This window comes from Oryzias latipes, chromosome 22 (genome assembly GCF_002234675.1).
Source record: "Oryzias latipes chromosome 22, ASM223467v1".
Classification (NCBI taxonomy): Eukaryota; Metazoa; Chordata; class Actinopteri; order Beloniformes; family Adrianichthyidae; genus Oryzias; species Oryzias latipes.
In genome coordinates this window covers 6819110-6844199 of record NC_019880.2, presented here as the reverse complement: position 1 = coordinate 6844199, position 25090 = coordinate 6819110, and the positions used below count along the sequence as shown (strand labels likewise).

The following is a 25090-nucleotide window of genomic DNA, read 5'->3' as shown; positions in this document are numbered from 1 at the left end:
GGCAATAGGAAAAACCTCAAAAAACAAGAAGAAATCAGAATCAAGAAAAAGAAATCCCTCAAAAAAATGTGCTTGTTGGCTCTAGGTTTGTTGTTCTGAGCAAAGACCATCCATCACTAAATAATTTCTCCCATGCATCAAGTTGGATTTAAAATCAAACAAAGCAAGGATGTTTTTGTAAGGACAGAATTCTGCGGCTCCTAGAGAAAACTAAAGTTTAGGAGTAAGGATAATCAAAACCACGTTAAAAATATGTCTTTTTGATCTGTGACTACCTAATAGACCTAACTTAACCAGATGTTATGTAATGCTTACAAAAAACCTGTGAGAACTATTATATGCAAAGGCCACAACAGGCTGATATTTTACACTACATGCTCCAGTTTGGACAAACTTAGTAAAAGAACACAAAACTTAAACTGTTTTTAAAATTGTTGTTTGCTAAATATACACTCAATCAAGCTTTGGGTAATTGCAATATTGCTTAAGCATTCACACTTCCTTAAAGGAGAAACGTGTCCCTTAAATTATTCACTATTCTCAATTAAAATTATGAACAGAGAATAAAAATGAAGAAAAATGTCCATTCAATTGTCTGCACTGCCTAATTCCCAACTGCATAAAACCAGATCTCTATAGCTTGCCTTGGTTTATGTAATGTATCATACAGAACCTTTTAGCTGAAACAATGTTCTTAAAACAATCAACTATATGATCTACAGACAGACTGTGAACTAAAGGCTGAATCTGCAGTTTTCTGTATTACTTCCTGCATTCTGTTTCATGCTTCTATTGCGGCAGATAAAGGATATAACAGTCAGAAAAAAATTACCTGTCTGCAAGAGAGACAGTCAAAACGTAAAGTAATTGGCAACACAGAAAGTCTACTAACACTGCTATTTTTCATGGCCCTTACATAATGAATGTATTCACTTATTTTTTAGCATGATGTCAGATTTCTTTAAGTTTCAGAGGATTGAATATTTTTTTTTCTTTTGTTTCTTTTTTCTAAAGTTTGAGAGCAAAAAGGGAAACATGAGATTTTTCTTAAATGGTGTGGATTTGTGCATGGACTCTTTATTTTGTATGAAATTGCAATAGACAGAATATTAGATATTATGTATATTTACAGATATATTAACAGTGCTTTTATGCTTTTTTGGAAAAACCTTTGGGAATTCCTATAGAGAATGAACTGTCAATGAACATTTTCCATCAAACCTGATACTTTGCATGTATCTTCACTCATACCCTCCACATCCATTTTTCCTTCTCCAATCCTAATGTATGCTGATGATACTGTTCTATTCTTTTGAATTCATTTTCAAAGATAAAATAAAATTGTGACGTTATTTTTAATCAATATTTATTTGTATTTTTGCAGATTTAGGCTTAAATTTTAGGCTGTGAGTTTAACTGATGTCAAATGGAAATTACTCATCCCCACCTACCCTGAACGGTATGTTATCTTCTCCAGATATTCACCTCTTCAGCAGCTTTCACCAAGGCAGATCAAACACCTACTTCTGCTTCAATATTCACAATTTTCTCCCATAACTCCTTGAAATAACGTAAAAGCTAAATTGAGGTGGCATTTAAAGTGGGTTTTTATGTTACGAATATGAGACTGAGCGTCATTGTGATTAGCATGTCAATGTAACGCTCTCAAACTGAAGTCATTGTCCAGTTTCAACGTTGTACAATATCAATACAAGAGATGGAGCTGCTTTGAAATTACATCTTGATGGGTTGAGAATAGATTATTTATGCTAAAATACATTATTCATACCTGCAGATTACCCGAGGCACAGTTATATAGGAAACATCATGCAGTTAGTGGGTTCGGTCTGTCAGGGAAAAACGATATTGCTTCATACTTGGCTGTCACAGTCCATCAAGTCACTTTCATTCTCCACAGGACGTCTTTCGATATAAAGTTACTCAGGTACAAAACATTGGGAAGTAACCTGGTGTTTAAGAGTGACTGCTTTTAGTACTTGGGTTACTCAGGTTCAAAACATTAGAAACAATGTCTACACTCAAAAAAGAATGCACAGAACACTGTGAAACTGTGTAAGCTTTTTGGACAGCATGGCAGTTTTGTAGTTGTGGGTAAATTTCCAGCCCCTCCCTCCCTCCCTCCCTCTCTGGCTGCTGTTTCAAAACCCATTATATTGTTCAACTGTAGGTTGAACAAGGTTTTGCCTTAGATTCTATCTAATCCAAATACTGTAACATCACTTTCAAGCTCTATAGTGCTCATTTTAAAAATAAACATTTTAAAAGAAAAATATTGAAAAAGAAAACAGTTTGGTACATAAATCAAGTTTTAAGAGTCAGACTGAATTGAAAAGAGGAAGCAGGATTTTGTTTTACATGCATTGTATTTTTCTTCTCTTTTTGTTTATATTGAAGGTTTTTTTTTAGATAACTTTCTATTTTTTATGGAACATATTTGTTTTGTATGCTATTTAGTCAACAATAATAATTAAATGAATAAACGAATCAGTGTGACATTAGGGCTGGTGTCTTCGGGTTTGTGAATGCTGTCAGGCTTTGTGTTCCAGTTCTGTTGGGTTTGCTGTTTTCCCCTCAGTCACAGTCACACCAGGTTTCCGTCTCAATTCTCCACACTTACCTCTGTATCAGTTAATCAATCCTTTGTCTATCAAGGTCCTTTGTTTCCTGTCTTGACCATTTATTTTTACCATTTTATTTTGAGATAGGAACATTTGGCCATAATTGAGTTCATTAAAGATTTTTCTGAGTATCTGTGTCATATGAATGACAGAAAGAAAAAATAAAAAAATCTCAAAATGTATTTGTTGTGCTTTTTCCCCTCAAAATTAAAGGCAAAAATAGTTTGCCTTTTAAATGACTTTCAGTGCGTGTTTATGTTTAGTAGCTTGTACAGCATCGATACACAAATGTGTAATCTTTAACTAAACTATTTAAGTATTTCCTTCCCAGTTGATGCAGGGAGGAAAATGTCTTTATTTGGTTGTGGTGAGGGACAAAAATGCAGAAGATCAGAAGCTAACAGTAAAAAAAAAGATTTTTTTCAAGAAACTGACAAAGGTCAAAAGTGTGGCTAACATGAGTTAGCCAGAAAACCAAACTGTGACAATGAAGACTATTGATTTTAAAATATTTCTTTTAAACTATAGAACTTTAAAAGGACAGACCCCACAATTCTTATCAGACTTGCTCTGTCTAATGCTTCTGGCCGTGCCCTCCGATCCCCGAATCAAAATCTTTTAAAAATGTTTAGGACCAAAGATAAAACCAGAGTTGACCGATCGTTCCTGACTCTGGAATGCCCTCCCTCTGTCCCTTTGTGAGACTCTGTCGATTCTTTTAAAAGTCAACTGAAGACACTTCTATTTAAAAATCCTTTTAGCTGATTGGTTTCATTGTTATTTCTATTCTATGTTTATTTTATTCTATTTAGGCTTGTTTTATATCATATTTAATTGATTGCTTCTGCATTTTTATCGTACTGTATTGTATTGTGTTTTATTGTTCAGCACTTTATGATTTTATCTGGGAAAGGCGCTATTTAGATAAAACTTACTTATTAGCACTCGGAATTACGGATAAACAGCTACTAGGCACTGAAAAGGAACAACATGTAAAAGACATGGCTAGTAGTTATTGATAAATATTTAAAAAGGTACACCCCAGACAGATTTGGAGGGCCACACAATCACACACACTTACAAAGTGAGAATTACAGTTTCCCTAAAAGATTTATTATTTTAGATACCGGATAGTGCAATTAAATTAACTTTTACATAAAAAGCAAGTTAAGATTGAGCAGATGTCAGATTTATCCGGATTATACAAAAAAACATAAAAACAATAAAACTAATTTTGTTTTTGTTTTTTTTTAAATTTTGGGTTTAAGTGAAGAATACTAAGTGTATTTCCTTGACAGGCATCCATATCACCACCAACACTGCTTGATGTAAAAAAAACGATCAAGTTTAGCCACCAATGCTTATAGTCATTAAATATGCAATAGAAAAAGCTTTAAAAATCACATAACTAAAGGAAGACAGAGAATAATATAGTGTTTGAGTGACTGGTGTTATTAGGTTTGCAAAAAAAAGTTCCAAACTAAACAGAGAATTTCAGAAAACTCCAAAAAACAGTTTTGAATTCCCAATTTCAGTTTAATTACAGTTTAAATTATATTTAAACAAGGTCCCGTTTGTAGAAGTCTTAAACTAGAAACCCTGTTGGTATCATCTCAACTCCATCATGACTTAGTACAATGCTACAAAAAATAACCATTGAACTAATGTTAGAACTAATATTTGAATTGGATTGTCGTGTTTTTATTAATGACATCCTGAAAATCAATCGAACGATTGAACAAACCGGCAGCAGGTTTATTGAAATAAATAATTAAAATGCTTTCTTGTTAGTCAGTCGATTCTTCTCATTGGAGGCAAAAAGATTTCTCACTGAAGCAGAAAGGGAACTTGCATGAATGTGCTCATTTAAAAGCAACTGTGTAGTGTCTGCTCTCTCCACTTACAAGTTCTTTAATGAACTGTGGTTTGGCAAACAGACGCAGACTTATAGATCTGTCAACCCAGCCCTTATAACAATTCCAAGCACATCGAGTTTGTTCTTTTCTTCTGCACCGTCTCTGTTCTTTCATTGGGTTAGACATCCGTTAAGTGGGAGTAAACTATGAAGTGGCCCCGCTGTAAAAAAGCCTGACCTCTCCTTCAACCCAGCTATGAAAATCATCTATAAATGGAGATGTGTGGAGCAGTCTAATATCTTTAAGGCTTTTTGAAGGTTGTCCTTATTAGCAACTTTTTCATGTCTTGTCTTCTGCACACACACAACTACACATTGCAATTCCGTGTGTGCAGACACACAAATAACGACGGTTGATCTCTTTGAAAGGATTTGATTGGTAGTGCATGCAGATTTCTAACGCACCAGCAATTCAGAGGAATGCAAACTGGAAAACATTTTCTCGGAAATCTTTGTAGTCTGAGTTTCATCTTAATCCCGCTGTGTTATTTTCGCAAACTCTTCATGGCGCCGCAGGGTCTTAAAAGTAGGTGGGAAAATTCAGGAATCTTGAAAGTTTTTACAGCCCTGAAACAACAGCTTTCATAACAAAACATTTGCAGAGAAAGCAGGCCAGAGGGGAAATGAACTCCTTCATGAAAAGGCTGGTGTGCCATTATTACCCTCTTCAAATAAACCCACTTCATAGCAACCAGAAGACTTTTTCTAAAAGAGGCAGGACATATGAACACTCTGCAGTAACATAAACTGCCAGGTAGAGCGCAGATGTTTTAAGGTGTACGAGAGTTGATATCATCTTTAAATTAAAATAAATCCATTCATTTGTTTCTAAGCTATACTTTCTGATGGTTTACTCACCTAAATTTTTGCCGTGACATAGCACCTTCTTCCTGTTGCCCCAGGGTTTATTTTTTGAAACTTCATTACAAGTGAATGAGTCAAAGTCATGGTTTCAGTAAATCAAGGAGTAATGGCTTACAGTTTTTCTCAGTCACTTTAGAACAATTCTCAGATCAGAATTGAAGTTTGCAAATACATGTGTGCATTTCTCAAAACAATTTGTATAAACAGCAAAACACTATGGATTCCTTGCAAAAGCCTGTAACTTGCTCAAAATCTTTAGTTCATCTCTCAAAACTAAGTCTTTATGTCATTGAACATGTCATTGCCATCAGAATGTCAAGTCCTTGTGTCATTGTCTACGAACACGACAGTCAAATTACTTAGTCATGTTGTCAATATGACTGTGTACTTTAGAGGGAGGTTCTGATGTAAACTATGGCTAAAGTTTTGATGACAATTATTGTAAAATGGAAGTTACAGCTTTTTTGTTTGATTGCAAGAGACTGGACAAGATTCACATTTATACTTTTATTGTTCATATTGTAATTTTTTGACAGACTTTGTCATACCAACATAGAAAAAACCCACCGCAAACAGTAACACAAAGGGAAAAATTTGGACAATATTCTGTACAACAGTGCAGGCAGTGCAGTAGGAATTGGTGTGGTCTTCCTACACCTCTTGTCGTTCCTGTATGTTAGGCCACAAATTCTCATCCACATCACAGCGAATATCCTCTCTTGCAATGCAGCAAAATATGTTTGTCACATTATGAAAACTTGGTCAACCATTTTGCAGTTAATGGCTTATACGATGAACTAATGACTAGGTGTTTTGAGGAGTAAGACTATTGCACAGTGAACTATATAATACATTTTGATCAATATGACATAAACAATTGATAATGTAGCAAAGAGCAGAGAATTGTACATAATCATTTGCATGGATGTACCAAAGCAATTGCAACTTGTTCAAAGAAGTGAGAAACTGCTGATATGATGTGCACTATGATGTGAAGATTGAACAAATAGTTTTGGGAATTTCATTCTGATCTGAGAATTGTACTAAAGCGACTGAGAAAAACTGTATTATAGAAGGAAAAACATCAGAGAATGAACAATTAGGAAGAAACAGATGAGTATTTCAGATTAAATATCGGTTGAATATGTTAATAAAGAAGGCTTTGATTACTTTGTGTGTAAAGGTGATGAAAGACTGAGGTTTTTTTTTTGGTGGCTGGAGCAAGCCCCGTGGCTTCTGCTGCTCTTTGTGACAGATCTGTCAACAGAAACAATTCTGACACTGGCCAAGTGCCCAGAATGCTACTGAAGTCTCTCTAAAACACATGAGGGTTAACCGTAACATCAGCTGCTACCACCCGGCTAATTCTCATAAGCTTTATCATCCGCAAATGACATTTTCTGACAAGCACAGCCCTCACTGCACAGTTTATCTTCACAGTAGCTGGTGGGAAAAGGAAATCCAAAAAATGTGGAGAAGACAAGGTGAACAAAAGCTTTTGATTGAGGCTGCTTTCAGTCTCAAATTGCCTCATGTCAAATGCAAATGATTTTAATAAATATTGTTCTATGAAAAACAGTGTCTAATATATTTCTACACTTAAATTATTATTATTTTTTGTGATCAAGCTAAGATGTGAAACTGTCAGTAAGAGGACATAATCTATGTTTTTGTCTTCCTGGCTGCTTTTTTAAGGGATTTTAAGCAAACATATCAAACAGTTTAGCTTATAAGTGAAATTACCGGTAATCTACAGAACATAGGGTTTTAAGTTATACACACATAATATATATAGATAGATAGATAGATAGATAGATAGATAGATAGATAGATAGATAGATAGATAGATAGATAGATAGATAGATAGATAGATAGATAGATAGATAGATAGATAGATAGATAGATAGATAGATAGATAGATAGATAGATAGATAGATAGATAGATAGATAGATAGATAGATAGATAGATAGATAGATAGATAGATAGATAGATAGATAGATAGATAGATAGACAGATAGACAGATAGACAGATAGACAGATGGACATTTTCAGGTTCAGGTGTGCCATACCAGCCCCTACAACAAATCCTACTTCATTCATTATAACTCAAAAACAAACTACTTCTGAGAGTTCTGATTTTTCTTTTGACATTACTCTCTGTCATAAGGAGTAGTTACAGCCGCATCTGTCATCTTTCAGACAAAGCCAAGGTCCAGAGATTTACTGGCAATAAAATAAAACCTGAATACTGAGCAAAACGCTGAAATAAAGCTGACTTTAGTTCAATTAATCTCAAAAAGCACATTCTCAGGTAAGAAGGTGAAGGGAAGGTGGGCTAGGAAGCCAGCAAGGATTTAGCTCACATTATCTTTCACTCATTTATTTGACAGAGTAGTCATAAAGATAAAACTTTTCCTCTTTTGACAGGCTTTTGTGAAATCCATGAAGCATATATTATTTTAGATCTGTATGTATATGTAGCTGTTTTGTTTTTTTTAACTTTTATAAAAAAACCTGACAGGATCTTATATGTAACTTCAAAGGCAGAGGGGGGGTTTGCCAGAAGGGAATAAATATGAAACTAAAAAAATCACAGCAGCCGAAGTTAATCTTTCTTTAAATAGCAATTAAAATTACGTACAATAATTCTAAATTGGAAAATCCTGTAGGACATCTACACAAATTTCACAAAACTGATCTGCAGGTGTGAAACTGTTCTTTTGTAATATCTCTAAGAAAACATACAATATTTACACAAATGTATGGTTCCACAAAGGTTTTCCTGGAATTAAAAGCCAACTCAAAACCCTATTTTATTTTCAGGCTTTCCAGATCTGTTGAATGGGCCACTGCTGATTGACTGTATTTTATTATTATATCTGTGCTTTATTTTATGTTTTTTCCTCTTGTAAAGAACTTTGTGACTGCTGTCTGCAAAAGGTGCTATGTAAATAAGTATTACTTACTTACAGTAAAGTTTTTGATCCTTTTCTTTCTTTTCTTTTTTTTTTTTTGGTTTCCATCCCAGTCAAACTGTTAGGCTTATTTATGATGGATGATGTTCGTTGTCACTGGTTAACTGCAGCAATCCAGACATTTAAAAATATGTGTACCTTAATCCAAAAGGTAATAAAATTTAAAGTATAAATGTGTCCTAAAATAAATAACATAATGGCTTACCCTCATTCTGTTTATTGAAACACAACTCCCCAACCTTAACCATGTATTTTTAATTTATTAAGAAAGCAAAAGTTATAGTAATTAAGGTTTAAGTTTAACAAAAAAATAGGATGTTTAAATCTCCTGTGAATACATGATATTGCTATCATTGTAGATTAAATTAACCATTCATGACATTTAATAAAAATAATAATAAAATTTAAGTCAGGAAACTAAGTTTTAAATAATAGATGACCGCTTATTGCTGTGTTAACACTAATTGTATGTTTAAAAAATGACCACAGTTGTATTATATAATCTGTTTATACAATTTAGATTTAGATTTACTATTCCAGTGAGGTAACGGCCCTTTTTATTCACTGCAATCATTATAAACAAAAAAATAAATGACAGTGTAGAAGGAAGTGCAGAATTTCCTGTATTACTTAAAAAAATAGATGCTGCAGGACTTTTGGCATCCAAAGTTGTGTTGCTGAAAAACTCAACTCCGCTGATCTGGTGAAATGCTGGAGTCACATATTAGATTTCAGTCTCAAGAGCAAAACATTGCAATGAGGCTTAATTACCTCAAAGTTATAGACGACAGAGTTTCATAATTGGCTTTCTCATGAAGCAGAGCTACGTTCACTCAACAGAAGTTGTCAAACATAGTTCTATAATAAAAAGTTAATTCAGTTCTGAAAAGAGACCAGTCACTTTTAATATTCTAGTTTCTGCTGTTGAGCAGAAAAATTGGAACTGAATAAGGATTTCAAAGATTTTTTTTTTTTCAAAGAAGAGCTCTCTGTATTGCAGTGATGGAATATGCAACACAGCCAGATTGACACCCATTGAGAGGAGGGACAAGAAAGATGTCGGTAAACTGATGCTGATGTTAAAGCTACCAGGAAAGAGGCTAGAGGAAGACCAACATGGAGATTCATGGATGTAGTCGAGGAGGACATGAGGGTGGTTGGTGTGAGCAAAGAGGATGCAGAGGATGGAATTAGATGGATGAGGATGATTCACTGTTACAGCTCCTGAAGGGTGCAGCCGAAGGGCAAAAAAGAAGGCAGCAGTCACTATGCTAAAATTACACCAAAGTTTGACACCGACAAAAGTATTCAATCAGTGCTTTAACACGTGATAAAAAGAAAAGTAGAGTGAGAGCCAGGACAAATTATTAAAGTGAAATTGCAGAATCCTAAATGGCAGTTATGGAGATGGGATCTGCCCACAGGCCTGTCAGTCATGTTCAGGAGTACGGTTACATTACATGCTGCACACCTGCAGCATAGACTGTCTTTCAAAAAAAAAAAGAATTGAGGATAAATGTGGCTCAAATTGAGAAGCAGTTTGCGAATTTTGCTGGGAAGAAGGTTCAAATCCCAGACTTAGATATGACTGGCGCAATACATTTTTTCTCAAGTTGGCCTCAGCTACAGAAAATGTGATACACTACAAACTGAATAGATGTAGATATAGTCGGCTTTAAAGATTTTGCAAATGCATCACCAGAATTTTATTTCCTGCATGATTTCTGACCAGATTTAGATTACCGTATTTGGGAGAAACAATCAATTTGAAAAAAATTAAATACCGTCTATATACCCCTTAAGTGGTGCAAACAACAGCCAATAGTTTTGCTGGGTCTTATTTGACCAGTAACAACACAAATGCCACTTTTTGAGACCTTTCTAATTAACTAGAATAATAAGAATTTAGGGGTTTACGGCGGCGCAGTGGTTAGCGCCCTTGCATCACAGTAAGAGGCCCCTGATTGAAGTCCTGGCTGGGGACCTGAAGCAGAACATCAATGGGGGACAAGTTTGCATGTTCTTCCCGTACATGCATGGGTTTCCTCTGGGGACTCCGGCTTCCTCCCAATTTGGTTAATTGGTTACTCTTAATTGTCCATAGGTGTGTGTGGGTGAGTGATTCCGGCAGCCCCATGACCCCGAAAGGGACAACACGAATAAGAAGAGGAATGAAAGTAAAAATTTAGTTTGTTGTACTAAAATAATTGTGTCTGAGGAATAGATGAATGGAAAATGAATTTTTACACGCCCAAACTTAAAAAAGGGGTCCATTTTGACCTGGATGCAAAACAAGGTTCAACTGGCTAGCATTAAAATCGTTCTCAACTCTCCCTCAACCCATTGCCAGATAGACCTACGTAAATGTCAAAACCACACTTGCTGGCAGCCAAAAGAGGAGCTTTACTCAAGAACTTATCTTTAAAATGCAAAACAACATAAGTCACGTTTTTTTTTTTTTTTTATTAACAGCAAAGGTATTAGAAAGAGAAATGTATCTTCAAGTGTTTAAACGAGTCAAAATTTTTCAACTGTGAAAGTACAGATTTAATATTTTTTATCGATACATCACTACATTTATTTCTTGTCTTCACAGCCTCCTTAGGTGACACAATTTACATTTGTTTTGAAAATAAAATGATCAATCCGGATATTTTTTTTCCAGATTATTTCTCCAGCAATAATTTGAATTAACAAAATTCTGAAGCTTGAGCTTTGCCATCCGCAAACTGTTAACTTCTTGAGCAGACATGATGCAACATGATTCTTAATTTACGGCTTACAAGTGTCCTGCTGATACCTCTGTCAAATTGTTATTTTTTGCTTGATTTGATTTGTGCGCTTGGGGAACATGATAAATGGAAAAACTCATTTTCTTTCCTCAATAGCTGGAGGTGCACGACTCTTATTTCAAGACAGATTCAATTAACCACAGGCAAGGTTCAGTTCAAAACAAACATCATTGTTTCCATCAGGAAGGTAATCATTTACACCTTTATTTTGAGCATCATTCAGGCTAAAGCAAACATTTATGGTTTCAAAAACTCCCTTTATGAACTGCTACTTCTTGACTTTGCTTATCCACCTGCAGCTGTTACCCAATGCATTGTTACTTCTAGTGTATTCTTTAGTTTGTAGTAGCATTTAGGCTCCTCCTGACTGTTTGAGCATGAAATAGCAAGAAAAAACGAAGATAGAACGTAGATAGAAAAGACGAACGCTGGCTTAAGTGGTTCCTAAACTTGCCATTTAGGCTCTACCTTTTCAACCGACAAGATAACTGCACCGGTCTTTTATTTATTTAAAGCAGGCTATTACGCTTGGTTAAAACTTCATTATGGAGATTTGTTTCTGCCTTGTACTTTTTGCTCTTCTCATTGGTCATGAAAGGAAGCAGCTTAATGCTTTTTTTGACTCATACTTCACCTCTTTTATAATCGGGTCATAGAGAACAATAGTGTTATCTCAGACAGGTCCATGCTTCAATGCATTTCTATTTAGAGGCTCTTAATTTGAAAAAATAAAATCCTTTGGTCTTGGAGAATAACTCTAAGTTCAAAGATAGGTCTATAAACTCCTCGATAGTGTATCAATGGTGGTTAAATATGTGGAATTAAGAATATTATATTACAAATGACAGTTTCAAAACAGAAAAATAAATCCAAATTACCCAGAAAATCTAAGCTAAAAACAAAACACTTATTATTAGCAGAAGCAGAACTGCTTTAGGCTCAAACTAAATGATTATGGCATTAATATCCGAATCCTTTCAAAAGATTTTACTATTAGACTTTATATATTATTAAAATGGAAAATAAAACATGGGGAAAAAAGCATAAAGGTCCTATTTATAATTCTACAAAAGAAACTTTTACATCTACAAGAGACATGGAAAAACAGGTTAATTTAAGTTGTGCACTATAGAAAATTGAACACATTGCAAACTTAGAAAAAAAACAGGGTATTTTGACTTTCCTTCTTTGAATCAGTAAATAAAAGAAAAAACTCATTAAACGAACAAAAAACCAAACCTGATAAAGCTGTTCTCCAGCCACACCCACATGATCAATAAACCACATAAAGAAAGTTGGGACAGTAAACAGCAAAGCTGTTTGGAGGAAAAGCATCTCACCTGCGCAGCCATGAATGACAGATCCATGCTGTTGCTCTGTTAAGCCAAGGCACTCAAGAAGCAGCCGTGCGAGCGCCTGTTTTTCTTTTTCTCTGTTATTCCTCGTCAGAGCATCTGTCTGCTCCTCTCATTCCCCGGAAATTCACTGATCCTGCAAGTTGGTGGACTTCACGTGGGGAGCATGTCGTCGTTTAAAGATGAGGAGCAAGAGGATGAGAGCATGAAGCCAAGAGAACGAGGGGGGAGAAGCGGATCAGACGGAGTGATGAAGAGATGTGGAGGCGAGTGGCAAAGAGACGGAGACGGAGGAGGAGGAGGAGGAGGAGGAGGAGGGGATGGCAGTCGTACTGTCACATCACGCGGAGGAGGTGCCAGACCACCTCTCTTTCTATGAATGTGTCGTCGTTTTAAAGCATGAATCCATTTTTATAGGCTCACAACAAGCCTGTGGAGAAAAACAAACAAACAATCACACAAAGACATGTGTAGTATTTATAGGAATATAACTGAAAGACCCACTCTGATGATGAAAACTGTGTTTTTGGTGTAAGCTAGCAGGTGAGCATGTAAACAGGGGCTGTCAGCAACGGGAAAGGGGAAGGGGAAGGGGGCGGAGTTTCCAATGAACTACTACTCTCTGCAGAAACTATGTCTTGGAAAACAACACAGGTTTTTGGATTTTGGCTGAAAATGGTATAAACATAATTACCATTAAAAATGGTTAGAGTGGGTTTTTAACCCTGTAGATCCCACAGGGAAAAATGTTTTCTGCTTTTTAAATTTGTCTTGTTTTTTATTATTGCTTTCTTTATTAACCCTTGTGCTATCTTAGATGACGTGTTCTCCCTACCATGTCAAAGGTGGATAAAGGTGGAAAGATTTCATGTAATCCATGGACATCAGTGAAAATCACAAATCATTGAAGAAAAAAGGTTCAGAGCACTGTCTAGTGGGTCTAGATGACCCAACTCCCAATGCTAAAGTGCCTAGGATAGCACAAGGTTTAAGACATAAATTAGTTTAGGGGTTTATTATGTATATATTGTTTTTGCAACAATTGAATCGGATAGTTCAAAAGGGGCCCAAGTCCAAGAGGTTTGTTTTTCCAGGAAATTATTTTATTGCATAACTTAAAGGGAGGCTACACCAAATGATTAATACTTTACCCAGATTTAGCACCAGTTCATACCTTACAAATAGTATAATATGAAGTATAATTTCAGAAGACTAGTAAACTAAAGCCTCTGGACTTAGGCCCTTCTTGAATTAAACAGGGGCGCTGCCATATTGGATAACTGGTGCTGCCATCTATGGGATAAAGCTAAACCCATGCAAGAGGCCCAAGTCCAGGAATTTGCATGAATGCATTTTAAAGCATAATCAATACATTCCAACGGACATAGGACTTTTTTGCACATAATCAGATAGCTTTTCCCTTTAAGACCATAGAACATATAATATCTCTATTTTGAAAAATTGTGGACTTGGGCCCCTTTTGAACTAACCAGTTCAATTATTGTGACGGATTAAATCTCATTGAACATATCGACGCTGACAATAAAGGTATTCTGTTCTATACTATTCTATGTTATTCTAAAATTTGTTTTATAAATTAAAAAATGTAAAACAAAATATAATTTAAATTGGAATCAAATTTTATAAATACAGCAAATGATCTGATGCGTTTGTTGTTTGTTTGAAAAAATATTTAAGTACTATTGGCTCAAACAAAGCAATTTAACAAAACGTGATGCTATTGCACATTGACCCCACAGTCTTCTCTTCCTCCACATAGCAATGTTTGCCATCCTTTAAAGGGGATCAAGGAGAAAAATACACATCCCAAAGGAAAGACAAGTTCACACTCCTTTTTTTCTGAGCACGTTCTCCACACTAAATTAATTGTAAGCCCAAACAAGAGGTCATCTCCACATACAAAATATAGGCTGCAAATATAGGCAGAAGATTTTAGAGAGCTTGATAAGTACTCTCTTAAAACTTCAAAGATAGATTACTTGTGAAATAATGCCAGAAAGCCTCAGTGTCTTAATATTCCCTTTTATTCTGAGTTATAAGTCGTCTGAATTTCACAGCCCTTCAACTCCCGAAGGATGAAAAAAAAATCCACCAAGCAAGGGAGGAAAAAAGATCAATGGCAATCATTCTCCCACACAGATTCTCTTATTGATCAAGCTGTGGGACACCGACAGAAGAACAATCGTTCATCAGAAACTGATGTTTCTTTTGTGCCCATTTTCTTCATTTTTGTGTCATGTATACCCAACATTTGATAGTTTAAAAAAAAACCAAGCTCTGAAAAAGGTACATCAGCAAACTTTTTATTTGATCATTTGTTTAAAGAATGCCGCATTTTCCACTCAAAGGACAGGTTTAGAACATTAGAGAATTTCTTTTAAAATTTTTTCATTCTTTCATTCATCCTAACACTTTGAAATGACATCTACATTCGAAATAGAGATTTTTTTTTTATGAACTGTGCTTTTTCTTGTGATTATTTTTAGTCTTTTTTTCCCTCACCCACATTCTTGTCACATTTTACCACATCTGAAAGTTTCCTATTTTGTTGTTCTTTACCGTCTACTCAGGAACCGATTTCCCTCACTTACTTTTTGCACTCTAATGGGGAATCCACCATTTGTTAGGGGTGAACGAATCTACAATTCCAAACCCAGTGCCCTAGAAAATTCTAAGGAGTCTCTGCAAAAAATGAGTGTGCATCAATGCTCACGAGATTAGCAAATACAGACCAAAACGCAGTACAACACAGTAGATTCCAGAGTAAAACGTTCAAATTTATCCTCTACAAATGGGTGACATCCTGTTTAAGGTTTAACTAAAAAAAATAGAGAGCATGTTTCCAAATTGTGTAAAAGCCTAGATGGTCTACTATTTAGTCTTTTAGAGGTTGGGGAATTTGAACATACAGAATGAGACAAATGAATGAGAAGGTGTGTCCAAACCTTTGGTCTGTACTGTAGTTTATGTGTACTATCTTTCTATCTTCCATGTCCAAACCACCACAATCCAGCTTCTCTGGTTTTGCCTTTAAATCACCCAGTCTGAGTTATCCCTCTGACACTTCTCCTTCTCTTTGTTCTCCTTACACCCAGAGAGTATCAACCGTGTGGAACCACAAACAAAATCTTGCTCAAAAGAGAGGCTTTTATTTATAAAGGAAAGCGAATCTTTTGACTTTGCTTCTGTGTTTCATGTTTGGATGCTTTCAAATAGTTCTCACAAAGTTCCCTGAAGACAAAGCAGAGTCTTTTTGCATGTGCTTAATGAAACGGCACATAATTTAGAGGCTGCCTGTTGGGAAGAGCGCAGCACCATTTCAACTCAACAGTTTTTTACTCACAGAATAAAATACACCACTGAAAAAAAATTGTAGAATAGTTGCAAGACTTCTACCAGGTAATTGTTTTTTTTGTGAAAAGGTAGCTTATTCTGAGAGAAATTAGACTTAAATTTATGCAGATTCAATTCAGTCAGTTAGTAAGTTACACAACAAATGCTTGGTAGTAAACTGTCAATGTGGGAGAGCAAGAACATGGACAATCATCCCTCTATAGTATATTTAAGACCAAAAATAATGACATGGTCTTGGATTAACTAGGCCATTTACGGAAAACTGTTTTCATCCACCGAAAAGTTTCTCCAAAGACCCAATTAAAAAGTTCTACTTAAAGTAAGGGTTCTGTTTTCACTCCGTTGTATTTTGCTCTACTGAAGTTATTTCAAAATACAAACCAGCAGAATACTGGCATCATTTTGACATTTAGCAGAAACTTCCTTCCCTTGTTCTAAAGCAATTTTTTCTTTACCAAATGACCGAAGCAAAAAGGATGTAACCCATCTAACTATAACCCTTTTTGCTTTCCCCCCCTGCCACAGAGAATGAAGCATATCACCAGTTCAAATTCACTCCCTTTTTTTGCTGAGCGTGCATACCCAACATTGAGTCTCCCAGAAACCCAATGAGGGTGGGGTGGATTTGCATGAGTCCAGTAGATCACAGCTCCTCTTTAAGTCTCTGAGAGTTTATCTGTCGTTCAGCTTTGATTTAGTTGCCTGCTTCCGTCCTAGAGACCATAAAGACACTTTGTGCTGACAGCACGTGCAGTCGTAGGAATTCACGTGTCAAAACGCCGTGCCTCGTGTCACGGAGGTTACTTGTAGACTAATTGGTGAATCACTAATACCTTTGGGAACAAGTATAAATTATTCTCACTTGAAAGAAGTATTTGCATTAATGTTTCATAGCACATAGAAGAAACATCTAGCGTATATTAATAAACATACAAAATTCATTTTTGAATGTATGGAAGTAAAACAGCAGATATGAGCATTCTTATTCTTCATCCTTGGTTGAACACTTTATTAAAACTTTACAGTTCAGATGGGAGAACGATTTCATAAGGCCAGATGGTGGAACACTTGGCCCCAAATGATTCAGTGATCCAGTTAGAAAGCAGTTCGTGTTCGTGTTCCTTTGATGCTGTGATTTATTACCAGAAGCATCGGCTTACTGACAGAATTAGAAATGAGAGATAAAATGAAACGGAGGTAGAGGCTAAGACCACACTGACTATGTTGTCCCTAAAAATGATGCATCACTGGAAATTTAAAACTTCTATTATTAATTAATTTTAAATTCAGTTTAGAAATCAATTTTTCTGAAAACTTTGCAAAATTTCTCCCGGAGATGATCAGACCTGCAAATTGATTCATTCTGTTTATGGAAATGTCAGTTTGCCTCTCTTGACCTTAATTTATAGCAGCACAGTATTGCTAAAATTAGCCAGTTGACAACCAATGCAACAATAGTTACAAGTTTGAAATGTCATGCCACCTACTGGGTTGGTCTGCTCAACTGTGCCTGTGCTGTGACTGATGTGCACTGTCACCCAGGCCTTTCCGAGCCCAGAATACTCATACTTATGGAATGTCATACGGGAGGAGGAGTTGAGCAAAGTGTTGGGTGAGTGGGGTTGTAGAGGATAGTGTAGTGTGTGGGGGGGGTAGGGGTGAAGCTTTGGTTGTGTCGTGATCTTTGGGCCGCTCGGGTCGGGCGCCTGGGGCCTGTGATGACAAGATTCCGGCTGGGTGGTGGGCGGCTGCTGGGCCCTGGCTCCGTCTTTGGCCCGCGTCTCTATGTCCAGCGCCCGGTGGCCCCATTGGCTGCCATCCAGTAGGGTTGAGCGCGCCTTTCCTGTGGCCTTGGGGCCCCAACACAGAGGTTACCCGCTTAAGTATGTCAGTGTGAGAATTTCACTCTTGGTTGTAACATTTGTCTTTCCAGCAGATCTAGCATAAACATTGTTAAGCTAAACTCGTAACCTACTCAAATTAACTGCTTAGTACTTGTATCCCCTAACTTTCTCCCTCTGTCTTTTTTTCTTCTACTCCCCCCTTTTTTCTTTTTCACACTTTTCCCCTCTTTCTTCTCTCTTTAAAAAAAAGAAAATATATTCTTAAAACATGAAATGTAATAAATAAAATGTAATAAATATTAAAAAAACATAAGGGAGATGCATAACCCCTTATTATATTAGTAAAATCTGTCCAATACAAAAGGTCTTCTGCTCTCATCTGTTTGCTCAGTTGTTGCACAGGACAAGTTAAAAATAGATAAATAAATGTGTGTGATAAATGTGGGTTTTTGGCGTTTTTAACATGCTTTTGTAGCATTTTACTGTTGATGGAGGACATTTATAAAGACAATTAAACTCAAATTTGCATTTCTGAGTACTCCTTTACAACATAATGCAGTTTGAAAAAGATTTTCTACAATTTTGTGGAAAATACAATGAGTGGGTCACAAGCTCCCTGCTCCGCTCCTTTCCAATGCATCCACTTGAAGACAAATAGATCCATGAACGTCTTTGTTAACCTTGTCCGAGCTGGCATCAGGTTCAAAACTGGATGGCCAATAGCTCCAGTATTGTTCGCCATTTTTGCTGCACCAGTAATGTTACCTTAGGGGTATGACGGGCTGTAAACTAGAAGGATAGGGTTTAAACCGAGAGCTTAGTTAAGGGTAACAGGAAGTGGGCGCGTCAGACGCAAATTTCTAATAAACTACTTCCGTTCTGCTGCAATTATGTCCGACAACACAACACAGGTTGTATTATTTTGGCTCAAAACAACATACTCATATTATAAAAATCACTGGGAACAGTTGGTCAAAATTTAAATCGGAGAGGATCTTTAATCCTATAAATTGTATTTTATTTTGCCAGTTTCATGTTAGAACCCCAGAATAACATTATTTTTGCTCAAATCTTCTGCATTACTGTTCAAAAAAACACATAAGTAGTCAAATTTGTTCTTAAGAAAAAACACCTGAAAATGTATGCGTGTGAAAGCCCAGAAACCCTCCCACACAGAAACAGGCGTATTAGTTTGTCGAAAGACATACGAGGATGCTCGCACCACTCCTCCCCCACCAATAGATCGTTTACGGTATACTAGATGCGTTCACACTTCTCTCGTGTGCCGCAAGGTCTTTCCTCAGCCTCATACATTTGATATACAGTGTGTTTTCACTTTCCTTTCTCCATTGATTCAGATCCAACAAGGCAGGTGATTCATAATTAATGCTCAGCTGAACATATTGAAATGTATTGTGGGTTTGTGTAACTGGCATGGAAAGCCATCATTGTCTTCTCCGTAGTCTTTCAAGTAATAATTTAATTCATAGCTTAAATCTTGGTTTCTTTTGGTCAAGGAGTCAGATCGACAAAGAATTTTCCTTCTATTTAAGTTGCCAAATCAGCTTCCATTCCATCATCCAACACCACAGGAAAGGGGATGACAAGGCATCTCCCTGCAACACTTACTGGGTAAATTAATGCATTTCAAGTGTAGTGCACAGCTAGACTTTCTTGCTTGCCTTTGTTTCTACAACAACAACTGTTAATTATTTAGTTTTTTGCTTTATTTAGCCATAAAGAGCCAGTTGAGACTCAATGCCTCCTCTGTTAGCAGTGCTGGTCAATCTTACGGTTCAGTCAGTGGGGATAAACTGCATCGGTCTGTGCTGTTCTATTTTTCGTGATAAAAATGCAAATGCTTGTGTGTCACTGTACACCTGCAAAGGTGTTATGCTATGCCTACTTCGTGCTTTTAGTTTTCTGTAGTGTCGTTCTAACTGAACATCAAAAGTATCTTTTTAGAAGCGGTCAGTAGCTCTCTCTTTACAGTTTTTGACAATCAGATTAAAAATCCTGTTTGTAGTACAAAACAAAATCATCTCATAAGCATTCATCTGGAAGTTTCTGCAGAGTAAAGAAAAAAAACAGGCGCTGTACCAATTAAACTCAAACTTAAAATAAGAAATTTCTCCAAAATGTACGTTTTATTTTGATTAAGCAAACATGGTGTCATGGTGCCTCTATCAGACTCCTCCCCCTCTCCCCTCTGCTTGGCCTAATTCACCGCAGCTGCTGCCACTCAACTCATCACCCTGCCAGATCTTCTTAAGGAGCTCCAGGACCAGAATTCTACGCGAGTTCGTTGCCTCTAATGGTGCTTAGTCTGGCCTCTGTGTCGTCTCATGTTATGAATCTCTCGTCTTCGTCTCACGAACCTTTTCTCCAGTTCCAGGAATACCTACTCTCACGAATGGACGGCAAAGCTGATTCGCCGAGCAGAAAACCTCCTGAAACTCACCTTCTCAGTGGAGCCTTTGGTCAAACATCAAGCCATGTCTCAAGCCACAACTGGACCCTCAAGCTACGTTCCCAGTCCTCGTCTCGTCTCGGATCCGCGGACCCCCTCCAGCCACGTCGCCTCCCTGCCGCATCAAGACAACATCACCAGCTGAACTAATAAACCCATTACTTACCACTCAGCATCTGGGTCTGCCAAGCCTAGTCAGTCATCACACATGGTAACCAGAAAATATCCTGACTATGCAAGTATTACTGGTGGAATCTGCTAAAAACAAACACATCTCATGCCGAATAAAGACGCACTACTTTAAGTTTTAAAAGTTTTCTGATTTGAATATTTTTAATTGGTTAGTTTTAATGCTAAATAAAGAAAAACTGTTAAAGCAAAGCAAAATATACTTTTTGGATGGAAAAAAATGCTCAACGGGATGCTGAGACTCTGTCAAGAATTGCAATGAAGCATTTTTGTGCCCTTTTCCATTAAGCAGAAAGAAAATGAATCCTTGTAAGCCATCAACAGAGCACTTTGTGTGCAGCACCTGCTTTGTTGTAACTTAATTCAACCGGGCCAGTTTTCCTGCGCGGGAAAGATTACCACTGACATCAAAACCAACATGATGAAAATGTCTCAGTTTCCCTTTAAATCAATTTAGAGGTCGCCCTCTAAACGCCTGCATGCATGATCTTTCTTCATTAAAGCAGAGATGTATCAGTACAAGATTTTAGGATTAAACATCCTGCTTCATCCTGTGTCCCCCCTCCTTCAGTTTTCATCACATCACCTGCCAACATCACTCATGTTTCTTAGACTCCATGGTGTAAGCCAATGTCCTTGACAGCAGCAGTGAAGCAGCGTGTGCAAAACATGGACACACTAATCCCTGTAAAAATCTGACCCAGGTGAACTTGTTTTAACCTGCTTTCTTTCAGGGCTTTAATATTCATTAAAGTTCCCTTCTGATACAATCATGTCTTTCAAGTTTTTGACAAGTACGTGCACATCTTTCTTATTACCGGTACAAATGTACCGGTAATAAGAAATAACTTCTGCATTTCTTAGTATTTCTCCTTTTAAATCGCTGTCAATCAAACTGTCACAAAGACGTTCTGTCTATACTCCCTAATCTGCCCCGCCCAGCGTGCACAAGTTGTGAGAGAAGATGCGCATTGCCTGCACGCATTTATAAGTGGGTTAAAGGCTGGATTTTGTTGTTGTGCGCACGTATTTAAAATTTAGCTTAAAGATAAAATCCCATTAGCTGTCACACCTAGGTGGGCCAAATGTGTTCTCCACATTTGATCCGTCCCCTAGAGGAGCGGTGAGCTGCAGAAACAGCCGCAATCAGGAAGCATCTGGTGGTTTAATCCTAAACGTAACCTTTAATCTTAAATCTAACTCTTCCTCTGGGATTAAGAAAAAAGTTCGAAGCTGGCCGCGTGGATTTTAAAAAGCACGTGCGAATTGTCGAAAAGTTTTTTTATGGCATTTCATTTTATTTGCTGTGCAAATGAATTCAACAATCTGCATGTGCTAGCATAAAATTCGTTATGAGCCACAGCCAGTGCTGCTTGCTGGTGCAATGTAGCCTAAAATATGTCACGAAAAGCATTTTCATAGCCTTATTTCAGTTTTTTTTATGTATAATTTTATTAAACAACAGCATCTGGTATACACATTTGTTTTGTCACACATTGTTCAAAACCAATAATGGGTCTCTTTTCACCTTTTTTTTAATCCCTAAAGATAAACTTTTGAGAATAGCGACTGTCAGTCGGAGTCGTTTGTGGCTCCCCTTGTATCAAGCTCTTCACTCCTGCCAGACAGCTATCATCATCAGAAAGGGGGTATCAAGGGTGGGGATACTAAGCTCAGCACTAACAGCCACGTCCATGCGGAAGAGATTTTAGAAATAGTGGCTTTAGATAAACAGGAAATATAGCTTTTTAAGACATTTAGGTTGTGGCTTTTTAGTTAAAAACTGCAAAATCATAGTTAAAACACCTCTGGGAATGTTTTTTTTTTTTTTTTTTTTTTTGTCAGAGGGGGACTTTAAACAAAATGTAACTAATTAGGAAACACCACTGTAAGGAAACATGTTAAAATGTTGTTGTGATGTGCAATCAAATCTGAGCAGGAGCATGCGTGGTTGGAAATAATTGGAAAAAAATAAATTTTACATTTTCCTTCACAATCCACCTCTTTTGTTTAGTCAGAGTTCAGAGGAATATGGTATCCTTGCTCTTGTTTTTACTGGGTCATTGCTTACATGGACCCAAAAGCAAAATAATGAAGGTCTGCCGGTGATGAGACAGGTAGCGGACCGATCGGTGCTCGGAAAACAGCGACCGTGTGATATGGTTACATCATGGCCGAGGAAAGAAAGATGGCATATTCTGCTTACAGCAGAATATTAAAGCTTTTTTTTCTTCGTGTTCATCTTGAAAGCAGCTCGGATAAAAGCACTTCACTGACTGAAACCACTGTTAAGTGAAGGTGCCCTCTGGACACAAAGGTTGAAGAGTCAACCTGCTTTTCTCCATTTTGATGGGCTTATTTCTGTAGCTCAGTCCTGTTTTCCCCACTGATGGATTTATTTTAGCCTAAAATTTTTTTTTAAATGATAGCATAGGAACCCCCAGAGTTAATAACATTTCTAAAACTCAAAGATTTCCACCAGGACATCCTTAGAGAAGATTAGTAGGTGTTAAAACGTAGGTGTAAATAAAGTGTGTCTGCATGATAATGAGAGCAGCTGTGAGTCATCCCTATTCTCGTTTGGTGTAGACCTTTTAATGTCTATTCATCGCCACTCCTGAAGTAATATTTAATGAACTACTTTTGTCTAATGTAAGAGGCTTGGCGCCCCCACCCTCAGGACACCACGTGAAACAGCAGAAACTGTTCATTTCATATTTTTCTACGTCTGCCATATTTTCCATGTGCTTGCACTCAACCTAAATGAACAGGAACATGAAACCTCCCCGAAATCCTCTCCTGATTTATTTTTCCAGACATCGGTCTGGAATATTAATCACAGCCTCGGTCTCAACCAGCCGCCATAAATAACATCGACTTTCATGCGTCCCCGTGTCATTAACATGCATTTCCCTTCACTTTATTGCTCCATGCTGTTTGGTATTCAAGTGGATTAAAGCAAATTACAAGGTTAGATCCATCCTGGACCTGGTCCACAGACAGAGACACACATTAAGGTTTTCATGCCCGTGCAGCATGGCAGACTGCCACTCCGCTGGGCCCCCCTCCCAGTTTGAAGAAGAGTGCACTGGTTTGACTTTTAACAACACACAGGAGAAAAACTATGTTGACCTTTGTAGCGTCTCCCCCCCGTGACTTCAGAATGTGTGTGAATGACACATTTGTGTAATAAAAGATCACGGACCACTGGATGCCAAACACCCTGGAGGCTCGGTTCAGCCTGGCATTGTGCATGTTGTGAAGTGCTAGAGTCACGCATGTGAATCTGACCTTGAATCCCAGCTGAATGTCATGATGTTCTTCTCTCTTCAAAGTAAATCTTTGGATGTTGCAGTTCTCCAGTGTCAAACCAGTGATATCATGTGAGCTTTGATGCATTCACTGGGAATCTAAGCAGCATTTTCTGCAAAACGGTCTGTGGTCTGTGAACAGGAACTACCCTGGACTTAAGAGTAACCAGCCCCATATTTAAAAAAGAGTTAAGCTTTCAGTTGGATTTTCTTTTAACTGCTAGTGAAAAATTATAGAATAATTCAAAAGACAAGTGGCCGGGATAGGCTCCGGCAGCCCCGTGATCCCGAAAGGGAAAAACGGTCAAGAAAATGAATGATGAATGAATGAATGAATTCAAAAGACATGTGAAAAAAAATTCTGGATCTTTTTAACTGGATTATTGTCATGATCGAACCCTATGGAGACCCAGATGCTGGAACCCGGAAGAAACTCAGGAGACGAGGCAGAGTCAGAAGTTTTAATCTGAGAGGGGATGAGAGTCGTGGACGAAGAAGAGCGCCGAGGACGGCGTACACAGCCTGTGACGAGGTGTAGCGCCGAGGACGGCGAGCACAGTCTGGAGCGAGTGGTGGAGCCGAGGACGGAGTAGACAGCCTGTGACGAGGTGAAGCGCCGAGGACGGCGAGCACAGCTTGGAGTGAGAGGTGGAGCAGAGGACGGCGTAGAAGGCCTGTGATGAGGTGGATCGCCGAGGACGGCGAGCACAGCTTGGAGCGTGAGGTGGAGCCGAGGACGGTGAAACAGGAACAAGACGGGGAACCAGCGTGACCAGTGGTGAGAAGACCTGAAGGCATGAGACAAGGGTAAGTACAAGGCTTCGAATTTGCTAGAGCGAAGTTACTAGACCTGAGGCCAGACGTAAGCACCGGAGTGAGTATAACGGACTGGCGTAGTATGCTGGGATGGATCTCCTTAAGAAGGTCTGCCAGGTGATGAGATGATGCAGGTCAGCTGGTTCCAATGAAGGAGCAGGGAGGGGAGGGGTAGCAGCCGGAGGCACCGTGACAGTACCCCCCCCCTCAACGACCGCCTCCAGGCGGTCCAGGACGACGATCCGGGTGGGCCCGATAGAAATCATTAATGAGGGCCCGGTCCAGAATGAGGGAGCGGGAGATCCACGAGCGCTCCTCCGGACCGTAACCCTCCCAGTCCACCAGAAACTGGAAGCCGCGCCCCCGACGTCGGACGTCCAACACCCTGCTGGCGGTGTAAGCAGGTGCGCCGTCGATGACCCGGGCGGGCGGTGGGGAAGCGGACGGCGGGCACAATGGACTCTCCCGGACGGGCTTAAGGTGAGAGACATGAAAAGTGGGGTGTACCTTAAGCGCCGCCGGGAGCCGCAGCCGCAACAGGAGG

At 38.0% G+C, this 25090-nt stretch overlaps 1 long non-coding RNA gene across 1 annotated transcript; it reads left to right on the top strand.

Moving 5' to 3' along the window:
- Nucleotides 1-14501: 14501 nt before the first annotated feature.
- On the top strand, nt 14502-23439 carry LOC105356902. The gene is made up of 3 exons (XR_910954.3): nt 14502-17799; nt 19993-20077; nt 20150-23439. It is a non-coding gene; the product is annotated as an uncharacterized LOC105356902 (long non-coding RNA).
- The last annotated feature ends 1651 nt before the right edge of the window (nt 23440-25090 follow it).